The sequence below is a fragment of the Mastomys coucha genome, unplaced genomic scaffold (genome assembly GCF_008632895.1).
Source record: "Mastomys coucha isolate ucsf_1 unplaced genomic scaffold, UCSF_Mcou_1 pScaffold13, whole genome shotgun sequence".
Lineage (NCBI taxonomy): Eukaryota > Metazoa > Chordata > Mammalia > Rodentia > Muridae > Mastomys > Mastomys coucha.
This window is the reverse complement of record NW_022196895.1, coordinates 85,836,826-85,849,773: the sequence shown is the minus strand read 5'-3', so window position 1 is coordinate 85,849,773 and position 12,948 is coordinate 85,836,826. Positions and strand designations below refer to the sequence as shown.

General features: G+C 33.7%; 2 non-coding genes across 2 annotated transcripts; both read right to left on the bottom strand.

Annotated features, from left to right (window-relative positions):
- Positions 1–4,447: 4,447 nt before the first annotated feature.
- On the bottom strand, positions 4,448–4,511 carry LOC116087859. Its single transcript, XR_004117651.1, has one exon. It is a non-coding gene; the product is annotated as a U7 small nuclear RNA (small nuclear RNA).
- An 11-nt stretch (positions 4,512–4,522) lies between these two features.
- Positions 4,523–4,586, bottom strand: LOC116087857. The gene has a single exon (XR_004117649.1). It is a non-coding gene; the product is annotated as a U7 small nuclear RNA (small nuclear RNA).
- Positions 4,587–12,948: the final 8,362 nt, after the last annotated feature.

Below are 12,948 nucleotides of genomic sequence, written 5' to 3'. Positions count from 1 at the left end.
CCTGATCCACACTCTGACTGTTCCACATCCCATACTTCCTACCCATCCCCTGTCTCCATGTGGATGCCCCTACCCCCCACCCCACCTGACCTCTAAACTCCCTGGGGCCCCTAGTCTCTTAAGAGTTAGGTGCATCATCTCTGAATGAACACAGACCTGGAAGTCCCTACTGTATGTGTGTTGGGGGCCTCATATCAGCTAGTGTATGCTGTCTGTTTGGTGGTCCAGTGTTTGAGAGGTCTTGGGGGTCTAGATTAATTGAGACTGCTGGTCCTCCTTCAGGCTAGCCCTTCTCCTCAGCTTCTTTCAGCCTTACCTAATTCAACAACAGGGGTCAGCTGCTTCTGTCCATTGGTTGGGTGCAAATATCTGCATCTGACTCTTTCAGCTACTTGTTGGGTCTTCCAGAGTGTGGTCATGCTAGGTCCCTTTTTGTGAGCTCTCCATATCCTCAGTAATAGTGTCAGGCCTTGGGGCCTTCTCTTGAGCTGGATTCCACTTTGGGCCTGTAGCTGGACCTTCTTTTCCTCAGACTCCTTTCCATTTCCATCCCTGTAATTCTTTCAGACAGGAACAATTATGTGTCAGAGATATGACTGTAGGATGGCTTTAGAAGTTATCATCAGCATTCAGTATAGAGAACTAGAACATCCAGAGACCATCAGTCTTTTAAGCCACACCAGAGTCCTACTGTGTGTCTCCTTTCAACCCACTCCAGGCTGGAAGGCTCCCAGCAACACTCCTGCCAGAGCACAAGACAAATCATAGTTAGCAGTTTTGGGCAATCTGAAGTAATCCTGTATCCCATACCTGGGATTAAAACAAAAACATACACAACATAGCAGTGTTTTTAAAGAAACCAATTCTCATTACATGTGAAAAGCATACATTAGCTGCATTTAAGATAAATTCCTGTGTATAATATAATATAATTAGCTGTAGTTACCCTGTGGTGCCTTGTATCTACAAGTTTATCCATTCTATATATGTAAAAATAAACCATCGGCCATTGTCTCCATGTTGCTGTGTACCTTCTACATATCCTTGGTGCCAATTTTCTAGTATCTGTTTCTGTGGGTTTGATTTTGAATGATTCTACAATGTCTTAGTTACTTTTTTATTGTACAATGTACAAGGCAACTGATAAAAGAAGCTTATATATATGGCCTGCAAATATTTTGTCCTCTTCTGAAGCTTTTTATTTGGGATTCATGGTTCCAGAAGTTTACAGTCCATACCCATCATGGCAAAAGACATGGCACCAGGCAGGCAGGCATGATGCTGGAGCCGTAGTTATGAGATTCTAACATCCACAGACAGGAGGAAGACTGAATTAATTGAAAAGTGTAGTTTTTAAAACCTCAAAGCCTAAAAAGTAATTGTCCCTACCCTTTCACAAAAAGTTTCACCAGTTGAGGAGCAAGTATTTAGGTACACGATCTTGTGAGTACTATTCTTATTTAAACTATCATAGATAAACAATTGAGGTAATTTAGTATTTATTTCTAGATGTCTATTGGTTCCACTTTCATGTCTTACATGTTTATCCATGTTGTTGCTAGACTGTCCATATGGAGTGCTATTTCATTATGTTTATGAATTATATATGAATATTGCAACAATTAAAAGAAAGAGGGGCCATGAATTTGAAAGCAAACAAGGAATGGTATATGGGAGGATTTGCAAGTAAGAAAAAAAGAGGAGCAAAATGACATAATAATAATTTCAAAAAATAAAAAGAAAATATATAATATATTTAAGATACATTAAATATTTTTATTCATTCATGTAAGAAAAGACACTTTATACATCTTATCTGTAGTGAGTAATTCTACAATACACATGAAAGAACACATCTCTTAGGTCCATATTTATACAAGGGGAGTATAAGAGTACAAGGGTATTCTATCCATTAAAGTAATCTTTGTATCAGTTTCCATAATTTATAAATTCACTTGTACACAAAGACATAGAATATGAGAATTCCCTTTTTTCTATACTCTAACACATCTTACTTTTATCTTTTGTATAGTTTTAAAGCAGCTGTAGACTGATAGCTCATACATTTAACTAGTATTTTCCTGATAAGTAATGATGGTGGTGTCTTCTTGCTTGTATATCTTCTGGTATTTTAAGTATCCTTTGGGGAGGCATATGAATATCAGTCTCTTGTCCCTTTATTAAAAAACTGATTTTCTTTTATTATTGAGTTACATAAGTTCCTGATAAATGTTGAATATTGGCATCTTATTAAATATATGGTTTGTAAATATTGTCTCCTCTTTTACAGCTTTTCTTTTCATAGATTATTTTATTGGCCATGTAGGAATCTTCCAATTTTCCATAGTACTAACTTCATTTTGGCTTTGTGTGAGTGCATTTTGTATTAGATTAAAAATATAATAGGTTTAATAGATTAAAATACAAATAGATTAAATAAAAATAAAAGTAGATTAAAATACAAATTAATGGCTAGGTTAGTGTTAAATGTCTCTTCCTGTGCTTTCTCTTAACACCACATACTTTCAGATTAATGTATTTTAAGTGATTTTTGTGGAGGTGCATGATTAGATGCAAATTCATTATTCTGTGTGTGTCATATCCATTACATTAACATTACTTATTAAATAAACTACTATTGCCCCATTAAGTATTCTTAAAGAAAATTAAATTTGTTATATGCATAGATTTATATCCTGGTTCTGCAGTTAGCTTCATTACTGTATATGTGTGCTTTTATGCCATTACCCTACCATTTCTATTACTATTATTAATTTCAGAGACATTATTAAATAAATATTGGCACTATTGCTACTGGGGATTACATATTTTACCCAATTATGCTAGGATAATAGAGAATTCAATATCTCCAACTTCTGTTGTTGTTATACTTGTTTTGAGTATTCACGTTTTCTTAGTACACACTTTGAAATTTTTTCTAGTTCTTTGAAAGATATGCTTGGGATTTTGAAAGATATTTTGTATTTTGTTTGCTTTGTTTTTCTCAAAAATAGATGTCTCAATACAATACATCTGGTCCACAGTTCCACCTCCCTCTACTCCTCTCAGATCTCACCCACCTCTGCTTTTCACCAGGTCCACTTTCCCTCTATTTCTTCTTTAGAAAAGAACAGTTCTCCAAGAGACAACGACCAAACAGGACAATATTATTAAGTATGTATGTTGTTCTAAGTTATATTTATTATATATTTAGACAATGTTAATAATTTTAATATATAAAATAAGCTTTCATTTATTTTTTACTTTCTTCAATGCCTTATACTTTCCAGTATACAATACATAAACTCTACAGTTAAATCTATTCTTAATATTTTATTCTTTTCGCTTTTATTCTAAATAAGATTTTTATCAGTTATGTTTTAGGTTGTTTTATATTAATATCAAGAAACATTTCCAATTTGTGTATTGTTATTTTGTATCCTGCAATTGCACAATTTATTTATTAGTTCTGAGAAGCTTATATTAAGGTCTTTTGAGTTTTTGCATTTACCATACCATCTAAAAGCAAAGATATACTTTTCTTTTTCAACTTAGGTACAACTTAATTCTTTCTTTTGTCTAATTTCTTTGTCTAGCATTTCTATGAGTGTGCAAAATTTAAGTGACAAAGTCATTCTTAGTCTACTTTATTCATGGTGCTACTTGTGGTTTTAAAAAAATGACCTTTAGGATGTGTTTTAATTTATATACTTCTGTGCATATTATGGGTAAGTTCCTTTGGCTTTGCATTTTTATAATACTCAAGGTGTGTACATGCAAATTTGCAACCCATGTGTGTTTAAGTGTGTAAAACTCAGAGTTGAAGTTGGTTGTTCTCATCAGAACTCTCTACCTTAAATTTGGAGGTAGCATCTCTCACTGAATGAAGAGCTTTGGCTGTTTAGCTAACCAGTTTGCCACAGATATCCAAATATCTGTTTCTTGAGTTTTGGAACTATAATGAGACTGCCACAGTCAACATTCTTTTCTTGGTTACTAGGGATCCAGATTCTCTGGTCATCATATTCACCTCTCACCTCAAAGCCATTTCCTTAGACCTTTATGTACATTTTGTTTAAAGATTTTATCATAAATATTTTTTTTGATTTGTTAACTGCCTTCTAAGAGTTAATTCAGATAATCATAATGGTTAATGAATGTAGAAGTATTTTTCCTTTTTCCAAATATCATACCTACCTTTGACTTGTGCCAAAGACCAGCCTTGGCTTGGAGAGGTGGTTCTGAGGAAGAAGTGTTTGCGATCAGTGGAAGAAATGACTCTAAGTCATTCATGGGTACAAGCTGACAGCTGTTTTCTGCTTGAGATGGCTCTCCAGTTAGCTCTTGGCTCTGTAGTCTGCTTGAGACAGCTCTCTGGTAGAGACAGATCTCTGCTAAACAGCTCTCTCATGTGAAAAAAAAATTCAAAAATTTCTCTGGATAGCTCATGGGTTTTCTGACTAAGGTCAGAGAAGCTGCTTGAAAAAATCCAAAAGAGCTGAACAGCTCTTTAGGATAGCTTTTGGGTTTCTGAACAAAATCAGAAATCCTGCTAGAAAAAAATTCTAAAAGAGCTATATTCACTTTCTAAGCAGTTCTCTCTGATAGTTCTCTTTTACAGTCTTTATTTATGGATTAATTCAGTCATTTACTTCCCTCTTGATTATTTCATGAATCACCATTTTATGACCTTAGCCCCTTGATTCTAAGGAAAAGAATGCAAATATATTTATTTTTTTAAACATTGCAAATGAATTCAGAGATCTGCCTGCCTTTGTAAGCACAAACAAAATTTAGCTGGGTGGGATCTTGCTCTGTGATCAGCACTCCCTAAATCTCTTTATTTTCTTCCTTAATATCTTTCTAACAAGTGGGCTCATAGTGCAGCTGCCTCTATTGTTTTAGGTTCATGAAGTTCTTCATATAATTCATATTGAATCTTTAGTTGATAAATATTCTTTACATATTTTTGAACTCATGATTTTAGAGTTCTGTCTCACAGCCTAAGGGCTGTCCTGAAGGTCACAGAACTTACTGCTTTTTGAGGAACACACCCTTGCCTCTAGGACTTGTGCTGTTTCTAATTATCAAGGAGTCATTAACCTTGGCATGGAGAGCTTTCCCTGTAGGAGGAACATGAAAATATGCACATTATTATACAAACAATCCTTATGCCTACTATCCAATAAAACTTGTCAAAGCCCATGCCTGCTAGCCTGGTTCCAGGGGCAGGGACTGTGTCACACCATCTTGACTTGGCTATTCAGGACCCAACAGACTTGTTTTCTCTGAATGCTTGTTTATGAAATTTAAATATTCAGTAATAGGATTTTCAAGTTATTTAATCATTTTGTCTCAAAGGGAACATATATAAGATGAAACGTTTTTACCTTCCATATATATGTAATTCAAAAGCAAAACTCTACCGAGAAAGACTTGTATATTAGCAATGGGGAATGATTGTTCCATGGTAAATAGGAAAAGAAGAATCATCTAATTTTAAGAAGATAGGTTTTTTTCTCTACTCAAGTATTATTTATTGAGAAGGATTCTCTACTGGATGGTTTAGTGTGTCAACTTGACACAACCTGGAGTTATCACAGTGAAAAGAGCTTCAGGTGAGGAAATGCCTCCATGACATACAATTAACTGTAAGGCATTTTCTCCATCAATGATCAAGGTGGGGAGGTGGGGAGGGCCCCTTGTGGTGGTGCCATCTCTGGGTTGGTAGTCTTGGGTTCTATAAGAGAGCAAGCTGAGCAAGCCAGGGGAAGCAAGCCAGTAAGTTACATCACTCAATGGCCTCTGCATCAGCTCCTGCTTCCTGATCTGCCTGAGTTCCAGTCCTGACTTCCTTTGATACACAGCAACATGGAATTGTAAGCTGAATAAATCCTTTTCTCTACAACTTGCTTCTTGGTCATGATGTTTGTGCAGGAATAGAAACCCTCACTAAGACAGGTTCATTCTCAGGTCAATTATTCTTGCAAGAATTTAGAGATAAAACATAATCTCTTGAAAGGGTTAAACTCTAAAAAGAAAATTATTTTCAAGTCTGTATATCAAAGAGTATTTCTTGGAAAATTCAAAGAATATTGAGACCCATGTCTCATTTTCAGGAAAGCAGACTCAATAATTGACTCTTTTATAAAGCTTTGCATGACATCTAATATTCATAAGCAAATGTTTGAACCATCAGCCTCTTATGAAAAAATGGTCACAGCTAAGATTATAACTTACAGCTATAATATTCATTGGCTACATTTATTCTGATAATTTTTTTTTATCAGAAGATAAATAAAATGGTGTTCTGCCAAAAAGACTCATATGGTTTGGAACTGACATTGCAACATATAAACCTGATTAATGTAAAATGTCTTGCTTTTTCAGAAGAAAATTCAAAAGATGGAAAAACAAACTTCTTAAACAGATGGAAAGTATTAGAGACAAGACAAATTGTGCCTAGTTCACACTCAATGTGTTACTGTTTGGCTAAATGCATTGTTACTGCTGCTTTACACTTGGCAATTATCACCTCATTGTTACAATTTAGCTAATTTTGACCTCAGATTTTTTATGCCTTCTGGTGTCAAAATGGGATTTTTTTTCAAAACTTTAATATCATCACAAAATTATGAATGTGGGAGACACTTTGATTAAACTAACGGAACATTAATTAAACTAACATCCAGTTTTTTAGCAAGTCTTTATTTGGATGGCACAGAAATCCTTCCCTATCTCTAAGTCTATTTTGGGAAAATCTCATTAATTTACACCCTGCTGCTTTTAAGATTGTGAGAATAATGATAGACTAAAATTCACATTTATCTATGAGAAAAATGTGGTAAGTGTCTCAGGTGGAATGAAAAAAGAAATCTTAAAGAGAAGCTGACTGTAGGTTCACACAGGGACACAGATGGGGACAGTGTCTAATGATATCACTGTCTCAGAAGACCCAGGACTTAATTGAACATTACAAGTAGATCAGCTTATTCAAAATTTCTTACTTACTAACTTTTTTTATGTTAAATGTTAGAATATACTTGATTTCTTTCCAACCAGAGGTTTTTGTGTAGGGAGGTATAGTCAAACATAAATCTACAAAGTTTAATGCCATAAGATAAATTTTGAGATGGAAGTTTTCACAGCAGCAAGCAGCATTATTTGCTGATTTTTTCCCTTCAGATGCTGAAAGACCATTTGTAATTGTTTGCATTATTGTTTGATATTCTAGCTGGAATATTATAGGCTGGGACCTCAGAGGAATGTGATCCTGCCAAAGCCCCACTAAGAAGTACTATCTCCACTATATGGAAAATAAAGGGATTGCTGATAAAAGAACAACATGAATACAGGTCAGCAAATTAATGTTCATGCATTTTTAACTTCAAGCACTTCAATAATTTCATCCCTCTTCCAGTGGTTATTATGAAGGTCTCTGTTTCCTGAAATCAACTACTATCATCTTGTTCTTTGTCAGTGTTAGCTGTTCTGCTTACCTCGATTTAGCACTCCAGCTCCTCTTGGAAACAGTGTTGCAGGATATTTGCTCACACTATAAATTCCTACACTTGTGTTGTGTACTGGAAAAATCTTTTTCTAGTTGTATTTTGGCTCAGCCTTTAGCATTTAATCCATATGGCTGCAATACAGACACGCCCTTAGCTCATACCTTTAATCCCAAATAATGAAGGTAAAATTAGTTTGTGGAAGGAATTACCCATGTTTGAAAATGATGTTGAATTGAATGTCAGACAAAGTTAGGAATTGGGGAAAGATTTGATAGATAGAATAGGCCCAACTCTCATGAGAGCAGGGGGAGTGGGAGGGGAGAGGGAACAGGGGTTTTTTTTTCCCCCTTTGGAGGGGAAACCAGGAAAAGAGATATCATTTGAAATTTAAATAAAGAAAATATGTAATAAAAAAAATCTTGAAAAAAAAACCACTCAAACATAAGCAAATTTCAGTAGAAAATAAGACAAAATATTTAAGTATTTTATTGTGCTTTAAAAATTTATCTTATTGTGTCTGTAAATTCCCTTTATTGCTGAAATCCAGCAACTCATCTACAGATATAACTGCTGATTATTTCATACATTATTTAATAATATCAAAATTATTCAAAGGTAACTATCAAAGCTTGTGGTAAAAGAATATATGATAACATATGGTTGTTGATTCAATTATTGAATAAACTAAGCTATACTAGGCACATGTGGGCACTAGAACTCAGAAACCTGAATATAATTCAATAAATATTGAGATGCCATTTTTATTTCCAATGCAATAAAAAGGTTAAAGTGATGTTGCCTGGAAGTTGTGATGGGGGAGTCCTAAAAGAAATAGGAGGAACGCAGAAGAATTGGTTTCAAGTATTTTTCTTTGTTTTCTGTTCAAGAGAAGAAAGATGTAAAAATGCATTCATATGATCATTGCCTAAATGGGACTAGTAGGGAATGAGTGATTTGTAATGATAATAACTTGTAATGATAATATGCTTCTGTCACTCTGAAACTTGTAATATGGAAGGATATTTGTTGCAAAACACACTTTCTTCTGTTACTATGTATGCCTGTGACTATTAAAAACACTTTTTTCAGATTTATGCATTCTCTTCTAAATTTAATAAATACTAGATTTTTAAAAAATCTCTCTCCTTTGTGGAAAATCCACCATTAATTCTTTGATTTATGCTTCAATCAAAAATGAGTTCCTTGTTCTTCTTTAAAAGCTAAATAAATGTCATATTTTCATGGTAAAATAGCTTACTGTATGCTTGAAGAACCCTTTGGAGACATTTTCTTTATTTTTCTGCTTGCTCTTTCATGAATTTACTCTTCTCTTTAATTTAAGATATAGTTTTAATTTTTAATAGCATCTGAATCCAAAATTTTATTCAATTAACCAACATTATTTAATTGTTTTGAAATATCCCATTAGTTCTTAATTTGATTATCTTTTATTTCTTTGTTTTGGATCAAGATAATATCAACTTAGAATAAATTTACTTTCCCAGTGTTGTTTTGAAATTTTACTGTTCTTTGTGAAGGAGAATGTCGTAAGTGAAGTTTTTCCTGTGTGGACTGCTTATGGCGATTGGTGTTGTCTTAGTAACATAGCTAACCTGGTAGAGTATGGAGCTGTGATAAAAAATAACAGATTATGTTGTTTTAGATGCATGAAATGATATAGGATTATTTGAAATTCTTTTATTCAGGTTGCAATTCCTTCAAGAATGTTTCACAATTCAGTCAGCTTTCATGTTTGCATTTCAATAACTGATATATTTACAGTTTCGTTTTCTTTTATTTGAGCACAGGGTCCCCAGTGAAGGAGTTAGAGAAAGGACTGAAGGAGCTGAAGGGGTTTGCAAACCTATAGAGAGAACAACAATATCAACCAACCAGACCCACACCAGAGCTCCCAGGGACTAAACCACCAACTAAAGAGTACACATGGAGGGACTCATGGCTCCAGCTGCATATGTAGCAGAGGATGGCCTAGTCAATCATCAATGGGAGGAGAGGCCTTTGGTTCTGTGAAAGCTCTATGCCATGCCCCAGTGTAGGGAAACGCCAGGGTGGAGAGGCTAGAGTGGGTGGGGGTGGGGAGCACCCTCATAGAAGCAGGGAGAGGGAGGATGGGATAGAGGGTTTCTGGAGGGGAAACCAAGAAAGAGAAAGGGGATAACATTTGAAATGTAAATAAATAAAATATCCAATTAAAAAAAAACCAACACTTCCTCTGAAAATAGACTTCTGCTCTGTGATAAATAAGCAAAGATGAAGCAAAGAAGAAAGGAATTTGACTTCCTGAGCTCGTCATTGCTCAAATCTTCTAAGAGACTAGAAAATAATTAAACTACATGATGTGACACCCAAGTACAAATGTTTGTTATAACAATATCTTCCATTTAACAGTGTTTTGTCTTCTTTTAGTGTTTTTTTTTAAAAAGCTATTATTATTTGTGCATATTACTAAGATCCAGGCAACCAAAAGTCATATAAAATGTGGGTGAAATATGTTACAATTAATACTTTTAATGTTTTCTGTGCATTGTGATGGGAATATTGTTTATGGAAAGAAAATCTTTGTGGTTATCTTACATTTCTATAGAATTGGTGAATGTCACTCATCAATAAACACATAATATTACATGTTGGAGCATCTTCTGGGTATATGCCCAGGAGTGGTATAGCTGGGTCCTCAGGTAGTACTATGTCCAATTTCCTGAGGAACCATCAAAATAATTTCCAAAGTGATTGTACCAACTTGAAATCCCACCAGCAATGAAAGAGTGTTCCTCTTTCTCCACATCTACTGTCACCTGAGTTTTTGATCTTAGCCATTCTGACTGGTGTGAGGTGGAATCTCAGTGTTGTTATGATTTGCATTTCCCTGATGACTAAGGATGTTGAACAATTTTTTTAGGTGCTTCTTAGACATTCAGTACTCCTCAGTTGAGAATTCCTTGTTTAGTTCTGTACCCCATTTTTTAATAGGGTTGTTTGGTTCTTTTGAGTCTAACTTCTTGAGTTCTTTGTATATATTGGATATTAGCACTCTATTGGATGTAGAACTGGTAAAGATCTTTTCCCAATTTGTTGGTTGCATAATACCAGTTCTTAAAATAGTAATCATAATTGCAGCTATTTATTCATGGTGATTTTTCCTTTGGTTTATATGTAAATTGATCGTTACATTTTCTTGATTAAAATTACTATTTAGATTCTCTGTTCATTTTTTTCTTGGTTTTAATTGCCATTGTGTTACTGAGTTACTTAAATTTTACTGTAGATACAAGTCCTTTCTCATAAACATTACTAACAAGTATTTTTCTTATATTTCTAATTTTTAAAATACTTAGGTTTAATTTTTTTAGTAAACTCATTTTATTATGAGTAATTTTATGTTATATATACTTTACAGTTCAAAGACAAAATGATTATTCATTATCATGTTTTCTTTTATAAATTTTAAAATTTTAGCTTTTTTGTTCGGGTCAGTGATTTATTCTTAGAGAAGATATAAAATGAGGTCCAACTTTAATCTTTATAGATATATTTTTGTTTCAGAACTACTTGTTGCATACTATTATTTATACATTGATATATCTTAGCACTCTTCTGAAAAAAACTACTGACCATAAATCTGAAATTTTCTTTCTAGACTTTAGAGAAAATTTCCCTCTACTATAATGTACATCCATCCTTATAACACTAAAGCACTGTCATAATATTATAATTTTCAGTAGGCTTTGATTCAGGAAATACATGTATTTTAACTTTATTCTCTTTTTTAGTAAAGATTATTCTCATAATAATGTCCTTTGTCAAGATTAGTGAGAATATTTCCCTTTATTTCTGATTCAACCATGCATGAAAAAGAATGCTAGCACAAAATCATAACCACTAAGAAAATATGATTGTCTAAAATCTTTGGGGGAAAATAATTGGTTTATGATAGTTTAAGCCCTTTTACATTACAATCATTATAGTAGTCTACTTTGAGGGGAAAAATCTCTAAATTTTCAGAAATTCAAGTTTAAAAAAGATGAAAATTCCACATTTGGGATGTATGTCATTGGTAGGGTGCTTCACTAGCATACAAAAGGATCTGGATACAATCTCTAGCATTCACTAAATAAATAAATAAATAAATAAATAACATACTGAATACTATTTTTATTTTTTAAAAATAAAGTTTTGATACTTGGTATTGAAGCTTGTACCTCATGCATCATATATGTTGCCTATGATTATGCTAATTAACTTGTAAACAAATATTCTGGATTTTCTTAAACAGTGTTTAATTCAAAGATTAAGATATTCTACTACAATAGTCATGTCAATTTTATTAATCTGCATCTCATAGTAAATTGTTACACTAGCTGATGGGAAGTTATAATTTGTAGAGATCAAAGGTCACTAAATTATTTAAAATTGTACTTACATTATTATAGATAACAGCATTTAAAATTGAAACTTGTGGTAGAAATTTAGTAGTCAGTTCTCCAAATGATTTGAAGTCCTATATGGTAACATGCTGTATATATACAAAAGAAGACTGTTGGGGGCACTACATAAATAATTAAACAAATCAATCTGGATCACAGAACATAGAAATAAGATTGGGAGATCATACCTTAATTTTGAATACCTTTCATTTGCAAACTTACTAAATTTAAATCACCCAAAAATAGTCTTTTCTTTTTCTTTTTCTTTTTTTAGTTTTAGAGCTTTATTGTAGAAAACAGAGAGAGAGAGAGAGAGAGAGAGAGACAGAGAGAGAGAGAGACAGAGACAGAGACAGAGACACAGAGACACAGAGAGACAGAGAGACAGAGACAGAGAGACAAGAGACAGAGAGACAGAGAGACAGAGAGACAGAGAGACAGAGAGACAGAGAGACAGAGGGAGAAAGAAGAAAAGTAGAGGTCAGCCATGTTCACATGGAGAGAGGGGAGGAAGGGGGGAAAGGAGGGCCAGAGGTGAGAATAAGAGCAAGAGTTTAAAAGCCCAACCATTTTCAATAAGTCAGTAGGGGAATATTTTTAAAAAAGATTTTAGATTGATTATTATGTTGGAAAGTTGTAGAATCATGCACTCTATACTGTATTCTTATCAGCTTCCTCTGAGACTACCACTTTCTACATAGGGCTAGCAAGCAGTCTCCTATTTGATAAAACTATTTCCTAATCAGGTGGGCTCATTGTGATGTACTTGTTGATAACGTGGCTCATATTTCAGTTCCAATGATAAATACTTGTAAAAATTTACTAACCAATTATTTAAAGTGAAAATATAGTTTTTGCCCCTCATTCTTAAACAAGGTTCTATGACACATGGGCTGAGCTTAGGGAGATTTTAAACATGAAAGTTATCTCAATTTGAGCTATCATTTCTCATTACTATAATCATATTTCAAACCAGACAGATCATAGAGATA